Raw genomic sequence first — 18,464 nt, 5'->3', positions numbered from 1 at the left:
CAGCTAAGGCTGAGAAGCAGGGGAGAAAAAAACAGTAGGACGAACTGGGTGAGAAAGGTAAGTTCCCACGGAGTTAATTACTCACAGTGTGAAAGTAACCGAGTTAGCAAATCAACTTCTGTAGACACGGACCAGTGGGATAGAGAAGACAGAGAGACGGAACAGGTCCCTGCGAACTGGTTTAACAGGAAAGGTCCCCTGACGGCACTGTTAGCATTAAGACTTTTAGACCCGAGGAGCTTCCTTGTGCCAAATCTACGTGAGAAACACCACTTGTTAGAGAACACATAATAAAAAGGAGAACCATGTAAGTGTTCACCATTGTGCTTTAGAATAATACATGGCAGGTGAGATTGTTCTCTAGCTCTTTCATGTACCAGAGAGGACTTTTAAACCTGCTCTCTACCCCACCCAGCCAACAGACCCATCCAGTCATTCAGGCCAACGATGAGCACCTACTGGGTGTGAGGGTCTGCTGTGTGAAGCTGTGTCCCTGTTCCATGGAGCTTATACTACCTACCCGATCTCACCTGGACCTTTTGTCAGGTTGCAGGTGTTTCAAACAGCCACCTAAATGCTTTGTAAAAAAAAAAAGACAATAGTGAGGAAAGTAAAAGTGGATGCCAGAAGTTCACAGGAAGTGCCGGGCCAGTTGACAGGTCACATGATACAGAACTGCAGGGTTTGCTTACATGGCGAAGTTACACATTGTCTCTCCTGTCTGTACCTCTCCCTAACTCCACTGGAGCTCCTCCCCCTAAGTCTTTAGATTTCCTCTCACAGCTGATCATATCTCTGCTTCTTTAACCCGTCCCCACAGACCTGGACCTGTGCACTTTCCGGACCCCTCCACTGTCTCCACAACCTAAGGCTACCCATTCCCACAACCCACAGAGGGGATGCTGACCCTCTGTGGGGATGGAAGAAGCAATCATCAGAGTGCAAGATGGTTTTATTCTTTCACTCAGCAAATATTTATTAAGTAACCACCATGCGCCAAACACTGCTGGAAGGCAGGCAAATGGGACACAGAGCCCGCCTGGACAAACTTGCGAACTATAGGAGGAGGAAGACAAGCGGATGCGGAAATAAGTAACAACTGTGATGAAGTGCTGTGAAAGCTAAAGACAGGAGGTATGCTAGAACGAGCGGGGGCCCTACTGGGCTGGCGCAGGGAGTCTCCTGCCAGTGCTGTATTTCAGGAGTCCAGGGGCCGAAGTGTGTGGGGCGGTGTTTGGTAGGGAGATGAGTGTATAAGAAATTCTAGGCCAAGAAAACAGCATAACAAACCTGCCACTTTTAAGAACTGAAAAGGGGGCTTTTCATGATAATAAAGAAAACCCACCATGGCTGGTGTAGCTCAGTGGATTGAGCACAGACCTGTGAACCAAAGGGTTGCAGATTCGATTCCCAGTCAAGGCACAGGCCAGGTTCCCAACAGGGGACACATGAGAGACAACCACATACTGATGATTCTCTCCCTCTCTTTCTCTTTCCCTTCCCTTCTCTCTAAAAAAAAAAAAATCAATCAATAAAATATTTTTTTAAAAAAGAAAAGAAAACCCAAGGTGATGCGGAGAGGGGACAAAGCCCCCATCACACAGGGCCCCCAAGTCAGGTTTTGGTCCTCAAGTGCATTGAGTAGCCATTAAAGATCTCTTAGCAACAGAGTGAAATGATCACATTTGCGTTTTAATAAAACTACTGGAGCTATGTGCTGGAGTATGTATTAAAATTCCCTCTAGTGCCCTCCATTGGGTTTTCCATGAGTAGTTCAAGTCCCCATGAGTTTTCTCTAGGTATCACAAATTTCCCTGCACCACCTGAGTTCTATCTATGATAACCATAGAGTCAAAGCCACCACCTGACTAAGTCTGGGACACCCTGCGGTCTACACCTTCCCCAAAATACTGAAGAGGAAGCTGAGAAGGCCTGACCCAGCCGGGCTTCTCAGGGCTGAGCTGGAGACCAGAAGCAGGCCTTCGGATTCGTCCTTTGGGGCTCTGTCCAGGACCCCTTTCGGCTAACAAAAAAGAAAACACTTTTCTTTAAACCAATGGATAACTCGCTGCGAGAAAAATGATGAGATTTCCTTTTCTGAAGGGCATAAAAGTATAATAAGTCTAACCAGGCAGGGACAAGCGTGGCACCGGGGAGGGCAGGAAGAAAGACGAGGCGGCACTTTAGGGAACGCAGGCGCTGATTTAGCATGTTGAGGGGCAGAGCGCAAACTTGCTTCATGTTGGAAATGAGATGGGAATAGCAGGGACCGAAGACGTCTGTGCAGCAGAGACAGCACTGATCGGGCTGCCAGAAAGTGTCTCTTGGAGGAAGGAGAGAAAGATGGGCAGAATGCTACTGCCAAGCCTTAGTGCTCATGGCCCCGGTCCCTTCTCTCCCCACACCTGGCCAGGGGCTGAGTCAACCGACAGGGAAGGCTATAAAGACAGAGGACAGGGTCTGGGGGAATGTAGGCAATGTATTCGGAAGAGTAAAGACTTCTACGCACTAGGTGGTCCCTGGGACTTTCAGGTCAGCTTGCCTTTAGAGGCACTGACAAGGACCCTGCTGCAGGTGACCCTGAGTGCCTGAGGTGCACACCTGATCCGGAACTCAGATAACACATGCTGCCTACCGGCTTTTATTCTCAACTGTCATGCACACATCACATTAACTGTTTAAGAATGTCAGGCCCTGGCTGCTGTGGCCTAGTGGATTGAGTGTTGGCCTGCAAACCAAAGGGTCGCTGGTTTGATCCCCTCTCAGGGCACATGCCTGGGTTGCAGGCCTGGTCCCCATTAGAGGGCACGCAAGAGGCAACCACACATCGATGCTCCTGTGTCTCTTTCTCCTTCCCTTATAAATACCTTTCAAAACAAAACAAAACAGGAGTCTAGTTGGCTCAGAAACTCTCTTTGGGGCTCTCACTGTTCAAATCTGGGATAATCTGAGCATCGACCTAATAGTAACAGATTACAATCCAATGAGTAAAGTAGGTATCTTGAATCTATAATGTTACAGAAAACAGACACAGTACTGTGCCTGCCAGTTAATAAAGGAATTATGGAGAGAAAAGTCACTGTTTAATGACCAGTATAACAGTGGCTGATTCATGTAGGAGTTGTCAGAGGATGCTGAGGCTAGTGGGAGAGAATTCCTATTTAGGAAGAGGACACTGGTATGGCCTTGGAATACCTCCCTTGTCAATCACACAGGGAAACAGAGCGACTCCACAGTGCAGAGAGCTGACAGACAATCACCTGGACCAGGTGACCGAGGCCATTGGCCTCTGAGGTCACGCTCTGGGAAGAGCCCGGCGGCGTTTCTGTGGTGATCCTGCCCAGGAAGCACGGCCGGAGCCTGGACGCGTGGATGGGTGCTGCCCGACACACTGCAGGACGGGACCATGGGGGCCGAGGACTGTCCCCCACAGGATGGGTGCATCGCACACGCATGTATGCACACACAGATGCAGAAACGACAGAGCCAATGTGGCAGACGTTAACCACCGGGGAATCTGAATCCAGGTGAAAGAGGTGTGAGAGAGAGTTCCTTCACAAACATCCTCTAAATTGCTTCAAATTATTTCAAAACTAATTTTATACAAACACACACACATACATACATACGTACAGGGTGGGCAAAGGTAGGTTTACAGTTGTGAGTCATGAAACAGTTTATTCTTGATTACTTATTAATTATAATATTACTTCTTATTCTTATTTCATTATGATTTATCTTTAAGGTGATGATGGCTGGTAATTTAACCTACTTTTGCTCACCTATGTGTATGTGTCTGCAGGTTCACATACACATATAATACACACACACATATCAATACATGTCAGTGCACACACATCACGTTAGCTATTGAAAGACCGTGTCTGGTGTCCATGTGGCTGAGAAACTCTCTCTGGAGCTCCCACTGCTCCAATCTGGGATAGTCTGAACATCAAAATAACAATTTTAATCATTGTGTGTGTGTACACATCCATACGAACAACTTACAAGTCTACTTTTGCCCCACCCTGTATATAAACCCCTTCACTTGTGGCCTCGGTGCCTCTGCCAATGTGCCAATGTGCTACTGTTGCTCATATGTACATAAAGCAGTTTTTCTTTTTTAAAACAGGGGCTGCTGTCTTTGCTCTCCTGTATGACATATTCTTTGAGGAATTTTACATTTGTTTGAGGTATCCCTGGAAACTTGTAGCGCTTCCCAATTGTTAGTCTTGCAGATTAATGTGCCAGGAGCCCCATTAGAGAGAGAGAACGAAGTCTAAGGTGTCCTTTCTGTGGCATTAAAAGTCTTCAAGAATTTAGCCCCAATCCAGCACTTCCCAGTTTCCTCCCCACCCTGAACCTCAACCTACGGGAGCAACTTTCAAGCCCATCTGCCTTTTCCCACTCTGTTTCCTCCACCAGCACACACGCCCTTCCCTCGCCTCTTCTATCAGAATTAGCTGTATCAGCCGAAAGGGCCCAACCTAAACACCCCAGCCTCTGTAAGGTCTTCACTTACCTCCAACCGCCCTGTCCTGGGAAGAACCGGGCCCCTCCTTCCCTTCACGGCCTAAAACACGGCCTACACTTACCAACATGTGTTACACAGTTAGTAGGCACAGGACTGCCTTCCCCTAACAGACTATAGGTACCTTTGCGGGCAGGAACCAAGTCATATTTTTTTCTACCCCTCGATGTACAGCATGGTGCTTGGCATGCAGCATAGTCAATATTTTTTGAAATGAAAAACCCCATGTACCAACTAATACGTATGATGGAGAAACAGATATAATGATCAATCAAAATCAGGCACTCTAGGCCCCCACTGCCTGAGTTTGAAGCTGGCAAGAGATTCTATCCCAATCTGGAAAAATGATGACCTGCTTCACAGTGTGGCTGTGGACCCCTGAAAACGATGCCTACTGTCTGCTGTCATTGGAGCATCCTCTGTAGTTCGATAGAACATACAGCCCTGGCATCCCTGACATCAACCAGAGCTCCCCTCCTCCACCCTGCCTGGCCCCTGCTTCCCACCTGTAGGGTTTCAGTTTGCTAAAATCTTTTTTTTAAGTTTTTTTTTAAATTTAATTGTTGTTCAAGTACAGTTCTATGTCTTTTATCTTGAGGTCTAAATTGGTTCCCGCTTCCCAGAGTGGTTGAGGGAGATGCTGGCCGGGCCCTGCAGGAGAATGTGCTTGTGTACCTGTGTACACCCCAGGGCTCAGGCCAGTGGGGCGCTGGTGCCCATTAGGTGCGGAGGGAGCCCTTCGCCAGCATCCATTATGCAGAGGAAGGAGGTAAAATAAAACAAAGTAAAAGTAGCCAAACATCCTCCAACCTTTAAAAGTATATTATGGCCAAGTTAAAATATTTCATTCTTACAATACGAGGACAAAGGTACACACTGGTTACTCTGAACAACCTCATTCATTATCTCTGCCTAAGTCACGAGAGGAAAGCACTCTGACACACTGTGCGCACGTCAGATGCACCGAACACCTTCCCGTGCAGTCACTCGGAATGGCTCACCCAAACTGGGGGGAGGTATAATTCTTTTCATAACACAAGAGCAGGAGCTATAACTATGTTCACAGACATGCAATGAGCTGTAGGGATCGGGAATCACCTGACGCAGCAACAAGGTTTGTATGCGTGAAATGAGGGGGTTGGTGGGACTCAGTGGTTTCTAAAGGTTGCTTCCGGCTTCTGACTCTTGGACTACCTATATGTTACCCCAAATTTCATAACATCACATGCTATGTGAGCAAGTGAAGAAGGAAGTTAATTGCAGAAGCTGTCAGGCCAGATGATCAGGTGGCAGAGCCCATGGCCCTGCCCTCTTCCCATGTCATTTGGCAGCACCTTTCCGGTTGCACCATTACAAATGGCACCACCTAACAGTCCCCAAATGCAGCTTCCCTTTGCTGTATCATCAGTTCTACTCTGGGCGTGTCTCAAGAACTTGCTCCAGAAGCAAGTTCTAGGTAAGCAGTCAAGAAGGAAGAAAGTGGAAAGGGTTATTGCTCCTGGGAATGGAAGGGGCTATGCCTTCATAGAGGGCGCACTGTATTAAGGAGACCCTTGACATTGTAGAGTTCATTGTGAAGTTCACACAACGGCCCTCTTCTCCAGCGTTCGGTGTCAGTCACAGGATGCAGGGACTCTTTACCCAAAGTCTGCCTGAAATGGCCACAATGCCACAACCTCTCCGCCAGCCCCTCACCAGCTGGGGCAGAGCTGCTCTCCCATGCCCACGGTCCAATTTTTAAAATTATTGCTGAAATATAGCCTATGTTTTCATGCACACACTTGAGAGAACTAGCTCAGGAACTAAATGCTGTTCTCCAAACTTTCTTCAAAAATAACATGCTGCTCTGAGCATAAATAGGACACTTTGGGACAGGAAGGGCTTTTCTAACACAACAGAAAAAAAATGTGTGGGGGGTGTGGAGGGAGGCTGAAGTAATTTTATGATTCTCAGCCCTTCTTTTGCTTTATATTGTTTATCTAAGAAAAAGAAACCAGCATTCAAGCACACTGAGCAGTCCCTTATTAGAAAAACTGAGCTGAAAACAAGTGGCCAAAATGGGATTTAGCAACAAAAAAGGAAATTCTGGAATTTCATTAAACCACAAACTCAAAAACCCAAACCTCAGTGTATACATACAACTCCTATAACAATGGTGTCTCTATGTTGAAGGCACAGTTAAATCTGGAATTTTTACTGACCCGAAAATCAAGTACTGAATTCTCCTTTCCAACTCGTAATGAAAGCCAATATTTTACATAACACGCAAAGCTTCAGTTTATATTTTACCAGCCCCCACCAGGAACGTCACACTATCCTCTATTTTTCTTCTTTGGGGCTTTCTTACTTACCCACCCAGAAACAAAATAACTGTGATTTTCAGCCAGCAGGAAGCCAAATCTCAGGCACACTTCCCTCGGCATTAAAGGGACTACACACAGGAGCAGGCAAAGAGCCCGGGAGCTGCTGCAGAGAATTTATTTATACCCATTTGGAATTTCCTGACCAACTAGCAGCCTGCTGGCCACGGGGTTTAATCCCAGGACTCGCGGCGTCAGTGAGACAGCAAAAACTACCAAGGAACAAAACTGCTAGCGAGGATCTTGAAAAACAAGAGATGAAGACAGACTTCTCCCACGCCCCCTCTGACTTTTAAAGCTACACTAACAAGAAATGCAAACCTAGACAAGCAGCTGTAAATCTGCTAATTCTAGGAAGACTTATAGAAAGGTAGCAAAGTTTCCTTATTCTTCCTGCTGACTTATTTCCTCCCCTCAAACCTTCGAGGGCTGAGAAAGGCTCACTGTTATAATTTGAGCTCTAACTCGGCAGCCTTCTTATGAAGGAAATGATTCAGTGTTATGCTGAACCCAGGCTGGGCTGAAGGCGAGTGGTTCCTTTTCTTGGTGTTTTTTAGTGTATTCTTATTTCATGCAACATGCAATTTGAAGGCTAAAAACACTCCCATTTGTAAACCACAGATCCAAACTTTCTCTCTCTCTCTCTCTCCCTTTTTAAAAATATTCCCTTACACATTTTATCCAAATTAGGTCATGTGACTTTCTAAGACAGAATCAGTTCCCAAACGAATGCATTCTGTTTTAGGGTGATGATACCTTTGAGCACACTTTTGTTTTGGTGTAAAAAAAGTTAGTAAGAATGCTATGTCCCTCTAATGATTTCGGTTCACCACCTTGAAAAAAAAGTAAGAAAGAGAAAGAAAAAGAAAACTTTCTTTTAAACTGTTCATCACCTGTGCTTAAGATCACTGGGTAAATGTGAGTCTAGAGGAACGAGATTTACTTCACTCTCTCCACAGGACAAACAAGCAAAGCCAGTTCCAAACAATAAAGCAGAGATCAACAAAGATTAGGGATGACTCTAAATGGCTGGCTTTGTGAAGTTCAAAACAGGGGACAGCTATGCAGAGAGAGACGAAGTTTACAGAAATCCACTGCATTTGCCTAGTGCGACTGGCTGATGTCAGTGTCTGCACCCCTCCCCCGTCCAATGTCACTCCATGTACCTTCTCATTCCGTTCTCCCACTGGACATCCGGTGGCCGGATACCTTAAGTTGCTATCTTTGGGACGGACACTTTTCTGTGCGAAACTACAAAGATGAAACTTTTAAATGATGATGTGGGACTCATTTAGGTTTGTTTTACACCAAATAAATAACCTGATTCAAAGGGAAATAACAAACTAAGAACAAAGAGCCAGATACTTTGAGATATAGGGTCCGAAGAATTCCAAATTATTTTACCCAATAACATCAACATTAGAGAAGAGATTTGAGTTAGGCCTATTTTTATCTTTTGGAGGAGACTTAAAAAACTTTACTGAGATTTAAAAAAAAGATTTTATTTATTTATTTTTAGACAGAGGGGAAAGGAAGGAGAGAGAGGGAGAGAAATATCGATGTGTGGTTGCTTCTTACGCGCCCCTCACTGGGGACCCAGCCGTGTGCCCTGACTGGGAATCGAACTGGCAACCCTTTGGTTTGCTGGCTGGCTCCCAATCCACTGAGCCACGCCAGCCAGGTGAGATATTTACATATCATAAAAATTCACCCATTTAAAGTATACGGTTTGATGAGTTTTAGTAAAGCTGTGCATCTGACACCATAATCCAGCTGCAGAAAACATCCATCATCCTTCAAATTCCTTTGGGCTTGTTTTATCATTTACTTTTAACAGAGAAATCTGCTCCTCTCTACTTTAGGAAAATTCTGGTATTATTTAGTTACATTATTATACTCCGTACTAGGTATTAATATCAAAAGAATAAAATTTTAAGAATTAAATTTTAAGAATTAAACTGAGGAAAGCAGGAGAATGTCATGTTTCTTAATCCTGCAAAGAAAAACCCTGCTAAGTTTTTATTTTATATTATATTGTGTTCTGTTAAGAATAGAGCTTAATCCTATAAACCAGTCGAAGGTAACTGTCTTGTATGCCTGAGTCTGTGAAGGAGAGGTCTAGCAGAAAAAGTCATTGTGTGCCAGTAAAAGCCTTGGCCTTTTATGGAGGGAATGACAAAGGTTGGGATGGGAGGAGAATTAACAACAGGAGCTCCTTCAGCCTGGAAACTGTCAGTCACTAAGGTTCCCACTGTAAGGAGAAAGACACACCTGTCTGCCTTCCCTCTCTCTTAATTTATGTATGTACACAACAAGAAGCCAAATGCAGTCAGGGAGGATGAAGATGAACCCAAGGTTTTGCTTCCGCTAGGTGGATGGCTGGCAGAACGGTGACTCCCAGTGAGAAGGACAATGGACTGGGGACAAAAGACTTGTGTTCCCGGGCTGGCTGAGCGCACTGACAGCCTCCGCTGGGTGGTGGCCGTGGAGTTCCGAGACTGCAACCGAGCACATCTGACCCCCTTCTTCCTCAGTGCTTACTCAACAGGATTACTGGACCAGGACTTTTTCTCCAGAGGGCCTGAGTTAAATGGGGTAGTGACTGTAACAATGAATTACATTCTGGACATCTTAAGATGCATATATCCTGACATGCCCAGAATTTACCTTCCTCCTCCCCCTCTTCATTTCTTTCTTTTTTTTAAAAAAATCCTCACCCAAAGACATTTTCCCATTGCTTCTAGAGAGAGAAACATCGATGTGAGAGAGAAGCATTGACTGCTTGCCTCCCATATATGCCATGACCACACAAGCCCCAGACAGGGGATATCAAACCTGCAACCTCGGTTTGTGCCCTGACCAGGAATGGAAACTGCAACCTTTCAGTAAGGGCACAGTGCTCCAACCAATTGAGCCACACCAGCCAGGGCCCTCTCCTTGATTCTTAACATCCTACCCAGTCTCAGAGACACAGCACACATGCACCCAGGCTACCAGTCTCGCAACAGCCTCCTTGCCTCCTTTGCCCCCATCTTTCTCCACCATCCACTGTGCATAGTTCTTCAGGACCGCACTGTTCCAAGTGCATCATTACATACATGAACTCATTTACTCTGCTCAACAACCCTGAGGTAGGTATGATTACTGACAGTTCGCAGCTGCAGCTCACGTCATCCATACTGCTACTCTGCTGCCGCCGCCTACTCGACTGCTATACTGACACTACACAGCACTGAAAAGCCACATGCCGGGCACATTCTTTCCTGTAGCGCTTAGAGGGCAAAGAAAGCTGGGGAAGGGGAAGGGAGCAGATATTCCTGATGGGTGGGGAAGAGAGAGAGCACTGCTGTTTCAATGCTTTTGCTTATACCATTCCTTTCCCTTCTGATGTACACCCCACAGCAAGACTTCTCAGACAAAAGTCTTCCAGTTTGCAAGGCCCAGCTAAAAGACTGGTTCTGTCTGAAGTCGTCTCTTATCCTCGCAGCCAACTCTTCCACCCAGGCTCTCAGAGCAGCTTGATTTTCCCTCTCTTCCGATCTGTGCACACACCTTACACCTCTCCAGACTTACAGGAGCTTTGTCTTTTTCATCTCCACTAAAGCCCAGTTAAATTCAGTCAACTTAACTTTGAGTGTTTTCTTTAAAAGAGCTCTATGAAAATGTCAAGGACTCTGAGTCCAGGTCCACATTTAACAGCAGCAGCAGGACACTGGCCCAGAGGGGTGAGGGGACTAACATCACCTTTGCTGTTCAAGGTAAAGGTGCCAAGGCTGGAACCTCCCAGAGCAAGCAGCTCGATGCCACAAATTCTCAACCCTGCCACACGACCCCACCGCCTGGGCCTGCTTCTAAAAGTGCTGAGTCACACCCCCCCCCAGCCCAACCCCAGTGAGTCAGAATTTCCTGGAGTGGGGCCAGAGGCATCAGCGATTTTAGAAGCTCCCTGAATGAGTCTAGGCCACAGCCTGGGGTGAGAACCTGGGCTTGAAAACAAGCAAAATCTGCAGCTCAAAATGTGTTCTTCCTTTAAGCTTCAAGGAAGCTGAGAGCCAAACTGGGGGCAGCCCTTTAGGCAAATCAAATATCTTCTGGGTCACAAGTTCAGATACCTTTGGAGTCCAGGCCAGTACTTGAAAAGAGGGAATCTGCAGGGGGGAGGCCAGAATACTTGTCCTCTCCAGTGGGCTGTGGCCAGACAGAAATAAACACCCAGTGAGGGGACAGATCTTTGGACTTTTCAAGAGAAGCTGAAGACACAAACAATAAAATACTTAAGAAAGAGGAGAGGTTGAAGAAATTGGTATTTTTATATGAAATGACATATTTATAAAATTTTTGGCAATTAATTCAAAATAAAACAAAACTTTGAGTCAGTTGACCAAAACACACTCCCAGGCTGCAGCGGGGCACCTCGGGGGCACCCACCCAGCAAGGACTTTATGATACTCATTCGGGATCTGATTTCATTCCTGTCCCTGTCCCTCTCCTTTTCCCACTAAGTGACCAACTTCTTTTCATTTTAGATTCCGAGAGTCCTTGCTGGAACGAACTGTAACACAAATTAGAGAAACAATTTTAATCCTGGTGCATATTAACTTAATCTCATGTTTTAAATTTGGTTCTTTTACTACTCAGATGTCTCATTTAAAAAATAAAGACACAGGCAAAAACCAAAGCAACAGCCCAGGGTCCCCACCACCATTTCTTTCACAGGTGAACTTAAAGTGCAGACCCCCGACCGGTGCATACTCATCACAAAAAGAACGGACTGAAAGCAGGATGCTCTACTGCCACTTTTAAAGAGGGCCTGAGTTATTTCTGCTGTATTTGAGACTCCTCCCCAACCCCTACAGAGTTCAAGTGCCTTATCATGCTACTTATCTCCTCTCAGACTTGTACTGGGTGCGGCACCAAAAGCTGGGCGTCCAAGGCGACCACAGGGAGAGAGAAAAGTGGGCGCAGTTCCTGTCCATGTCGCCACCTGCCTCTCCACCCACATCCATCAGAGCCCAAGGGGCTGACTGGACTTGCAGGGGATTACGGGGGCAGGTCCCGCAAGGGCTCCCAGCTCTTTCTTGTCCTGTTAGGTGTGTACAGTGTTGGGTGTTGGAAGAGGACTCCTCCTGTGCACAACTGGCTTAGAAGAATCCACTCCTAAAACAATGCTCAGGTTTTTCTTCCAAGGAGAGGCCACAGTCAACACGAGGAGGGTGTGGGCCCCAGCGGAGGTGTGTGACTCTGTTCAGGAAGGTGAAATTCGGGAGAGGATGCTAAGGATGATGGGGCTATCTTAGGAAGCCAGAACAAAACCCCTGTCTTCATTATACCTGACTAAACAAAGCGCATTTCCCCCAACATATTTAAGCCTTAATATTGGAGTCACAACGGATCTCCATACATTCAGCTTTCTTTTCAAAAGACAGAAAAGGTTGCCCTAGGATTATTACTTTTACCAAATTTAAACAAGAGGCCATCATACAGTATATGTTTTCAACCAAGATCTGAAGTCAACATTTCACAAGGCAAATGACAAAATGACTTGGAGCGCGAAGCCAAATTAGGGAATTAAAAGTTTTAATCAGATTACCACAAAGACTACAAAGCTGTAAACAGTGACTGATAACAAGCAGTTTCCTCCTGTCTGCAAGGGGTGCTCAGGCTACAGAGATGGTCCCAAGAAAACTGTGGGAGAGAAGGAAGGCAGGCCAACTGGCCACACTCTCGCCTGAGACGTCACCAACTCGGGCTCTCACCCAGTTTCAACCACCCTCCAAACCAGGCTAGATAATAGGCCAGGGACCAATGGCGCCGAAAAAAAAAAAAAAAAGAGGCCATGGGAGCTAGAAAGAACTTTCCAAATGACTTGTGACAATACCGTCCCTGGACAACCACATTGTATCTGGTCACCTCTTCCTGAAACCCAAAGCATGTAACAGACAGTATCATGTGGAGCCCACACGGAGCATGTGATAGAGAGAAAGCAGATACTACAACTTCCATTTAGTCAGAGGTAAGAAGAGGAAGGAAGCAAGTGTGTGTGACAAAGTGGAAGCCACCTGTTCCTCCAGAAAAAAATGTCCAGGAGAGCAGGCGGGGAGAACGCTCCAGAGGGCGTTCACAGTACAAAATTGGCAGCTGGCAGGGCTCACTTCCATCCCTCAGATTCCCAGGCAGGCACTGTGCCCCTGGTGTGCTCTGCATCGGGGACCAGCATGGTGCCAGTGCAGAGTCGGGGTGCTGCACCGTTGAACACTGAGCACGTTTCCTCTCTGTTGAGCACTAAGCAAGTGGCAATGGGTGTACCAACATGACGATGACGTGCAGCCTGGCCTCCTTAGACCTAAAGCTTACGCATTAGTGAGACGCACAACTACAACTCTTAACTAAAAGCAAATGATGGCAAGTGTTTAACAGGATACAAAGCTCTCTAGGAATAATGAAGAGGAGGAGTCACACTTGTTAAAAGGGGTGAGAGAGGAAGTAGGACCTGAAGGGTAAGAGGACTTATTTAATAGACATGGGAAAGACTTCCAGATGAAGGGAACAGTGCTTTAAACAGAGCCACTAAGAGGAGAACACAGCAGAGTGGGCCAGGGAACAGCAGCTGGGAAGGGGGTGGTATGGAAGACCCCACTCTTTTCCTAACTCTTGGGAGAGAGCTAGTGTCTTGCTATCAGAGAGAGCTAGGAAGGCCCATCCCGATTTCTGCAAGCATCAGGATTGAAAAAACAGAAATAGACTCTGAATTCTATCAAAATAGGGCCAAAAAACAACATCTCAGAGTTAAGGGAACAGATTAAAGTTAGTGAAAGATAAAATGTTTGCAGAGACAGAAAAAAATAACAAACGTATAGAAAGCTGAGTGACCCTTAACCTTGCCAGCCACCTTAACAAACAGAACCACAGAGTAGTGGGAATAAGGCAAAGAAAGACCAACTTTCACAGGACCTGAGAGTTGGTCCATTTTACAAAAAAGGAAAACAGCTGCCTTTCTGCCAAATACATGTCTGTGCGACCATTTAAAAGTGAGCTACTGAATGAATGAACTGGCTGAATTCACGTATTTCTACTGAGTTATGAATCACTCCTTCTGGGAGTCCCCAAAACGACACCCTGATTTAAATTCACCACTATTTGGAACGGTTACTTTTTTTTTAATCAGCCAAGTGTCCAGAGGACAGAACATTAAAGAATAACACCCCAGAGGAAAGCCCCCCCAGCTCTAAGCCCACTTTTTTACCTTTCTGAAGATTTTCTGGTCTTAGGTTTCTTCACTTAAGATCAGTATCCTGAGACAGCGTCAGTCCCAGCAGCTGTTTTCCAGTGCCCAGAGAGCATCCGTCCATGCACCCCTCAGAGGATCCACAGCTTGTGTGTGTGTGTGTGTGTGTGTGTGTGAGAGAGAGAGAGAGAGAGAGAGAGAGGGAGAGAGATGCCAGGGAGGGTAGAAGGCAGTGCTCGGGGCCTGCTGGGACTCCTTACGGGACAAGCTGGCAGAGCCTGTGATGTGCTGTGACTGTTTCCCCTCACACGGCCAAACAGCCGTCCCTGGAACAGACTTGGAAGCTGTGGAAAGCGTAGTGCTAATGGAAAAATCTGGTGGCACAGGACTTCGGTGTTTTGCAATTTTTCCTGTAGGCTGCATTGCTGGAATGGATTGACATGCGAACCATTCCCTCCTCCCCTCCCGGCCTAGAGACTTCCAGGCCTCCACCCCGGTGTGCTGTAAAAACCAGTGCATCATCTGGTCTGATTCACTCCTGGAAGAGGTGGAGTCCCGGTGCGGGCACAGGCTGCATAAGCCGGCAGGTATTCTGCCTCCTCTACCAGGTCAGTGGAAGACAAATCAGTCTTTGTCCTCTGGTTGGAGGGGAACACACCAAACAGGCTGCCTCAGAAAACATTTCCCTGGTGTGTTCCTGTGTGAATGAAGCATCCCAGCCACTCTATGCTGGGGAAGAGGAAATAATGAGCCGTGTACCTGGTAGGCATGCAGAATTGGATGAGGGGGACACTGAGAGCAGACAGCGTGAGCTTTTTGGGATTTTAGTTATAAAAGTGTAAGAGTTGACGTACACGACTAGGTTTTAAAGATATTAAGCAGCTGGATTATGAATAATTAGAAATATCACATTTGTCTCCCTCTTTTATATTGTACTCTGGGATTATTCTCCCCTTTTTTCTTCCAGGAGACTCTTAAATGTGCCCACTGGACAGAAACACTAAAAGTGTCTTGGCGCAATGCACACCCGATGTGAGAGAGAAGCCCTCAGAAAAATGGGCAGGGATGGGAAAGTCTGGCAGGACAAGCTGAACCAATGTTTTCATAAGAGCATTTGCAAAGCTGATGGGATTTATCAACTAAACCAAACATTATGGGACTAAATTTAGAAAATCACATGACTATCTCTTGATTCTATCCAATAAAAATCATGTCCAAAATACAAAAGATCCCTCAGAGAAAAAACTTTTCCAATTAAACAAAATCATCAAAAAGAACCTAAAATAAACTTGGTAAGTGTGACTATGAATAGCTAATGAAGTCCATAAACTATTACTCTGGTATCAGCTCCTTTAAATAAAGGTTCACATGGTCAAACTGTGACCTTGTTCACAACCTTTGACCCAGCTGGGAGAAACAGCACAGACCGACCACTCAAATCTGGTTCATCACCCACAAGACGGGGTAAGAGTGGCACGAACATTTAACTTTCAGCATGAGAACAAATATGAACCCAACCATTTGTCCCTTGGCCTGGTTCTCCCTCATGTCTATAGTTCTGCTTTTCTATCTGTTGCTTGGAAAGGCCTTCTGAATATTATATAATAACATTTAATCCGAATTTTCAGCCATGGCTTGCTCCCAAAACTGCTAGGATTAGAAATCTAGTCACTGTTTTTTTTTAATTCTCCAAATAGCGTCATACTTATTTTTAAGTTGAGAGATCACTAAGGTTATATATACCAATACAAGTGGGCTGCACAGTTTCAACCTTCTCGTTCTCAGGCTTCACAATGAACTGCAATCAAAAAGCAGAAGCAGGCTGAGCCTCTAACACGCCAGCATACTTTTCCTCAAGCATATGGAAATGAGTAAAGCAGTTACAGCTCACTCCAAAAATATCCAGCAGAGAAGCCAAGAGAGGAAAAATGGAAACATCCATTTTTTTTTGAGTGAGAATTTCTAGAAGTGTTTGAATGGCTCTTATTAAGTCTGATTTCTTGATTGGGTCTTCCTTGAGGTTTTTGTTAGAGAAGCCTACTCAATGTAATTTTAATTAAAATCTGTTGCCAAAAAAGAGCAAGAATTTACGACTCCTGTGGATGAGAACCAGGCTAATACTTTTCATGGCAGATCAAAACAAACAGTTTTTTAATAGGAAAGGACTCCAAAGCAGAGACTGACGGCTTTAGTCACTCATTTTCCGAGCCCATACAAACCTTTCTCAGAAACCACACAAAGGAGATAAACTGGAATTACCAAGCACACAGGAAGAAGGCAAACTCTGGAAAAGGAAGCTAATTGAGCGATACTCGTGATGGGCTGAGCTAGCCCACCCAACTCCTTCAAGAAAGAGAGGAAGTGCATAATCAGAAACCAACGCCAATACTCACGACGGGAAGTCTGTGGGTGAGCAGGGCACAGCACATGCAAATCCTGGTCGGAAGGGCCATTTCCACCCTTTGCCTCACTGTGAGGTCTCAGAACCACAGTAACAGCTCAAGTCCTTAATAACCAATCTCTGTACTGGGCTTTAATTTTGTGTTTTTTCTTTCTTGTTGGTACCCACAAAGCCATGTGGGCAGAAGTCTCCAACCCAAGGGCATCTTTCTGGTACTCACTGGGAGATAAGTCATCCTTCCTTCCCTTAGCGGGATAGCTAATCGCCTGTCTGAAATCCAATGCTTAACCCATTACAACTCACTCAAGGTCTGGAGCAAGAAACCTTACAAGGCAAAGCTGGCTACAGCTTGGGTTAAGACCTGAGCCTTGTAAACAGCCAGGCCCCAGCCAGGCAGGGACCCTTCAGTACCTCTGAGGGGACTGGGGATTTGTTCAACCAGACAGACAGGACTCGGAAGCCCACGGTCTAGTACTTGTGGGCATTTCAACAGCTGTGAAATTCCAATATAACTTAGCTACTTCTTAAAAAAATACAGGTATCTTCTCATATACCATCACCATAAGAAAATAAATTATTTCATGTATAAACTTCATTGTAAAATTAGCCTTCAATAAACTAACAATTTCTTTTAATGTTGAAATGTATAATCCAATCAAATTCAATTTTTAAAAACATCAAATAATAGGATAAAACTGCATGGTACTCTAAATGCATTAAAAGTATTAGCCATGTTTATTAATTTGTCTCTACAAAATAATGCACACAAAGAAAAAATAGCTGCCAATGTAACACCTATCATGACGGACATTTTATTAACCACTCTAACTTTGGATTTTATAAATTTTCTGAAACTACATACTTTCCCTTGATTTGTTTAATCATAACTTCACAGATATCACACTTCTGATTTTTAATATCAACAGGGTGCCTTAAACAAAGAAAAAAAGGCTCTCCATGTTGAACGTCTGGCTTAGCCATTAACTGTGTGAGCTGGACAAACAGTTTTTGTCATCTGAAAGTAGGGCACAGGGAAAATCAAAAAGACCCCTCCTCTAGCCCTTCCAGCTTGTGTTCTACCCTGCCAGCCCTCCTGATACATCACTGAACACACCATGTACGGGAGAACGCAAAGCACAAGTATGAGCACACACTTACTCCCTTTGCAAACGGAATCAGGAGACCCTGGAGGGCCATGACGGGCACCCACAAAGAAAAGCAGCCCTGGTTTCTAATCAGCTCACCCTGTGCCCTTGAACTAATGCTGATGCAGACGACAAGTCTGAGACTCACCACTGAGAACACATCACCTCTGCTGTGCTCCGGGACTTTCTTTACAGATGGTCTCAGAAAACAGCAGGTTGGCTCCAGCCAGACCAGTCAGTGCAAACTGGTCTTGTACTTGACAAACAGCACGCAATTCCTGCTGTCAGGGTCACCGCAGTGGGCTCAGAGCTCTGTTTGAGAAATGCTCTTGCCCAGAAAAAATATTTACACAACCGAGAGTGGGCCGCACCGCGCTGCAGCGCTCCACCTGCTCTGCCAGGAGTCTCTGGCTCTGTCTGACCGACCAGGGGCATCAGTGGCCTTTGTACCTTTATTTAACATCAGCCTGGCGACAAAACCTGGAGCCAACAACGGACTAGGGTCACAAGGGTTTTATGAAGTGTATTTCATTAATTTAAAATGATGGCCACATTTTAATGCAGTTCAATAAGGACTTTAATAAGTAAATTATGTATCTGTCTGGAAGATATAACTATATATGTGTATATACACACATGTATATGTATAGGTACATACATATATATATATATTCAGGCTGTGAAAGAGAAATAACAAGAAAAAACTGAAATAAAATAGCAAAGGCAAGTATTAGCAAACATAAAGAAGGTGTTGGCGGGCACTGAAGTTGCTCCATAATGCTCATCTATCTATTTCATTTAA

At 45.3% G+C, this 18,464-nt stretch overlaps 1 protein-coding gene and 1 long non-coding RNA gene across 5 annotated transcripts in view; both read right to left on the bottom strand.

The window, feature by feature from the left end:
* The window catches only part of KANK1 (KN motif and ankyrin repeat domains 1), a 191,589-nt gene that overhangs the window by 34,847 nt on the left and 138,278 nt on the right, over nt 1–18,464 (bottom strand). The gene's annotated exons all lie outside the window — the stretch shown is intronic.
* LOC128626023 (uncharacterized) lies at nt 11,183–16,501 on the bottom strand. The gene is made up of 2 exons (XR_008389908.1): nt 14,135–16,501; nt 11,183–11,443 (listed from the first exon to the last, which is right to left on the bottom strand). It is a non-coding gene; the product is annotated as an uncharacterized LOC128626023 (long non-coding RNA).

This window comes from Artibeus jamaicensis, unplaced genomic scaffold (assembly GCF_021234435.1).
Source record: "Artibeus jamaicensis isolate MK-2021 breed Jamaican fruit bat unplaced genomic scaffold, CSHL_Jam_final scaffold_1964, whole genome shotgun sequence".
Taxonomy (NCBI): Eukaryota; Metazoa; Chordata; class Mammalia; order Chiroptera; family Phyllostomidae; genus Artibeus; species Artibeus jamaicensis.
Note: the sequence above shows the minus strand (reverse complement) of the source record. Positions and strands in the feature narration are given on the sequence as shown.